This window comes from Hydractinia symbiolongicarpus, chromosome 6, assembly GCF_029227915.1.
Source record: "Hydractinia symbiolongicarpus strain clone_291-10 chromosome 6, HSymV2.1, whole genome shotgun sequence".
Taxonomy (NCBI): Eukaryota; Metazoa; Cnidaria; class Hydrozoa; order Anthoathecata; family Hydractiniidae; genus Hydractinia; species Hydractinia symbiolongicarpus.
The window spans coordinates 32,445,296-32,449,484 of NC_079880.1; positions in this window are offsets into that span (position 1 = coordinate 32,445,296).

Below are 4,189 nucleotides of genomic sequence, written 5' to 3' on the forward strand. Positions count from 1 at the left end.
TTTGGATAATCATCGTCAGTTTCAGAAATGAACTTGGATTTTAGAAGAGTTTCGGCATCATCATCCAGCCCTGCGATTCTGATTTTGTTGAGCAAATCAATCAAAGAAATGTCACCTTTCTGGCGCATAACTTCGGTCAGTTCTGCAATTCTGAAATGCCTCCACATTGAAAACATATTTAGCATTGCATCCTGATATTCTGCATATACTGGTCTTTGCTGAATAGGAGGGAGTTGATAAAAATCATCACATGCAATCACAGATTCTTTGCATACATGATTTCCTGTGACACGCCAAATATTTCGACCTTTGATGAATATGTAACAGTAAGTAATTTGAAGCCATTGAAATTTCATCAATGATGATTTTCAATTCCGATAACTTTTGTCTTAATGTTGCACGCTTCTTGTCACTTAATTTAGGGATGTGTTTTTTTAAAATTTCCGACAGGTATAGCTAATCCTAAGTGAATTGTGGTCCCATTAATGTTAACTGAAGCTACTCCAGTTGGTGCAAGAAGTAATACTTTTGGTTTGTCATATTCCCCAGAATGATAAGACAGTGTTTTTGTCAATGAGTGGTAAATAGTTTTCACAAGTTGCGACTTCCCACAACCACCACTACCTGTCCAAAATATATTGGATCAATTTGTGATTTCACAGTAGTTGATAAATTTTTAATGCAATCCCTTGAACATTTTATAACAGCTTCAAATATTTCTCTCTGTTTATGGTTCAATGTCCTTATATTTGCATTGATTTCATCACCATGAATTGGTGAAGCGTTGTTACCTATAGTAGGAGGTAGCACAGATTGCTCATCAAGAAGACATTCCTCTTCATAATCTTCAATTGCCTCCGCAGTGTTCAATAATTCCTGTACTTCATCATTCCCCTGCTGAGCATATGAATTTAGTTATTGACCATGTCCCTGTGATAATTATTGATGGCATCTTCCATTAAATCTGAGAATAGTTCAAAAAAAGTTTTATTCTCATTGACAATGTCCAGCACTGTTGGTTGCATCAAATTATTCATATAACTACCAGTATCTGGACACTTTAGTGTAGATTCATCTCGAAAAGGGAAAAACATGAACAGCATGTGATGGGCATATTCTTCTGTTTTTTGTGCCTGTTCGGTACGTGATACCGCAACACAGATTTAACCCTTCGACATTTTAGCTTTTCTTTTGATGACATAAGTGGCAATACACTTGGGTACATATTTGGGTTATGGTTTTCTTCAATGATATCATCGACTAGAACTGTAGGCTGATTATCGTTTTCTGAATGATCATTTGTTTTCAAGTAATAATGGGAAAGAAATTCTGCATAACACAATGCATCAACGATAGCATACTTCCCTTTCAAAAATTTTACATTAGGTCTATCTATGTACCTATCTAACATATTCCGCTTGAATATATCAATACTATCTTCTGGTAGTTCTTTGATCTCTTCCTCACTACGGAAAACTTTATAGCGATGACAGCTGGGAAAGACTTTCGGAGCCAAAGCTCAGGCATAACATGATAACGCTTCTTGAATGGAGCATTCCCGTTTAGTTACATAAGCTCTAGCAACTGACGTTATTTGTTCGTATGTAGTTTTGTTCATCAGTGAATCTTCTTTTGCAGCCTGTCTCATTGCCTCAGTAGATTCATCTTTCGACTTGGAAAAATATGCGCACATGTAACTAACTGATTTGTAATAATTTATCACTAGTTGGATATCTATATTCGCTTGCCAAGCCATCAATCCTTCAACAAAATAGTTATTAACACAACAGGAGCTTAAAATGAATCTGATAGTCTGTATCACTAGAAACAGACAAAGCACTGTAATAATGTGCTTCATCTACTCCAATATCTGCAAGTATTTCACTTATGGTTTTCAATTCCACATAGTTTTCCTTCAATGGATCTAAAAAGTTTATTTTTCTTGGATTTAAATTTTTGTCAATAAAGTCTTTCACCTTATTCAAAATGTTATGACGATTTTGCAACAAATCACCTTTTTCTTCTTCAGATAGGTCATCAGATAATGGTTCAGCGATAATGGTGCGGTCACAAAAACATATCGACCAAAACTGTACCTTCATTCAACATTTTTATATTTGCGGCATGATTTAGAATGGGAATGTATTTGGTATGACTTCACTAGATTGTACAACTCAGGTTCTTCATTACTGTTTGGTAGGTGAACCTTTATTATAGCATCAATATATGCCAAATATTCATCTTTTGTCTCTATTCTAAGTTTAGGTCCATCGATCACCCATATGACTGAGTGGACATGCGGGCTTAATCCACACTGAAACTCGACACAAATGGCGTGATATTTAACTTTTCCTAAAGGACCATCATCAATAATTTTTTTGAAGAAAACTTCCACTTTATATTGAAAGTGTCTAGCCAATAAAACTGGGTTACTATTTCATAGTTTACACCGTTCAAAATAATCTATTTTATCTATATCTTCATCAGAAATGTCAAGCGCATTCAGTTTACCAAATCTTAAATCAGCATATGATAATGCGAGGAAAAATGTGGGCAAACCAAGTTGTTTAACCGTAGCTAAAACTTCAAACAAAAATCTTTTCCAGTATGCTGGGGTTCCCTTGATAGTATTCATGAAACTATATGCATTTTCACTAGCCACAAATGAACTTACCGTTTCCTTAAAATTTCTACTGAGCATACCCGCAGTTTGCTATCTTCCTCTGAGTTTTTTCATTGCAATGTTGATACTATTAGTTAAACGTTGTTGTTGCCAAATTGAATGAACAAAAAATATATAATCTGGCTCTGATGCAAATCTTTGTTTATAATTCAATAGCCTTTGATTAAAATACTTAGATGGAGATAATTTGATCTTACGATCAACTTTATACCCAAACACTCCAGTAGGAAATAAGTATGGATGTGTTAACTCTTCACAGAATTGATCACTCAAAACACCCAATGGATTTTTACCTTCACAAGGAGCGATCGAAACATTCTCAGTTTTAATAACTGGAATCTCAGATGTCAATGTAGTTTCATTACAACCAAATCTATGTTGATCTAAGGGATTTTCCTCTATTTCTTCTGGAATGTCATGTGTAGAGCTACCTTGCTCATTCTCATCAGTAGAATTTTCATTTTGCATAATCGAACTAGTGTTTAACTGCTCCATGTTTATTGTGATTTCTGCATACAATGGGTTATTAAGCTTCAAATATAACAGAGCAGCTTTAACAACATATTGTCTTACTGGTTCAAACAGTACGTGGCCATAGAAAACATGCTTTTGTTTCATTTTTAGCATAATTACACCATTGCTATCAGCACCTCTAGGTGAATTATTACAAACATCATCTGCCTAAAGTGGTACATTACATATTGTACCTTTCACTTTCGGAGATTGTCCTTTTGGCATTATTACGACTTTTTAAAAAATAATCTTCCGTGAAATTTTGATTTTTCGAGTTTTCTTAAATCAATCAACTCTTCTGGTATTTCACAAATATATAATTTGTTACATACAGCTTGACATGGGACAACTTTCTTCTTCAATTTCTTATCACATGTCAGACATATATATGCCTCATTATCAATGCTGATAACATGGGAAAAATACAAATCACTACTTAACTCTGCATATCGATCTTTGAATATTTTAACTGAACGCCGATATAGACATCTGTTGCAAACAACACAAACATAATATGGGCCTTTTGCAACTTCTTGTCTGAACTTGATCACTTTCTTTGTACATTTTGCTTTCATATTTTTTTGTATGTCACATTCACCTAATTGGGTACACTTCTTTTTATCAGACCGTTTGGCAGTGTATGATTTCATTTGTTCCTTTCTTTGATTGTGTTTAGCACTACCAACTAAATTTTGATAATATTTTCTATTCTTCAGTCTCTTGATAAAAGCTGCAATAGTGGATATTTCTAATTCTGTCAGATTAATTTTCACCGGTTGTATCTCGTAGTATTGCGAAGTTATTAGGCGCTGTTCACATCTAGCCATAGAACGTTCGCTTTCAAGTTTCGAATGTTTACTTTTTATCCAAGAATAATATAATAACTTGCAAAAACTTCACTTGCAAAAACAAAGACAAAATGGCTCGTGCAAACAAGAGTTTCGTTTTTTCAGCTGCTATTCGTGGTTTTCACGTGTATCGTGATGTTTGGGG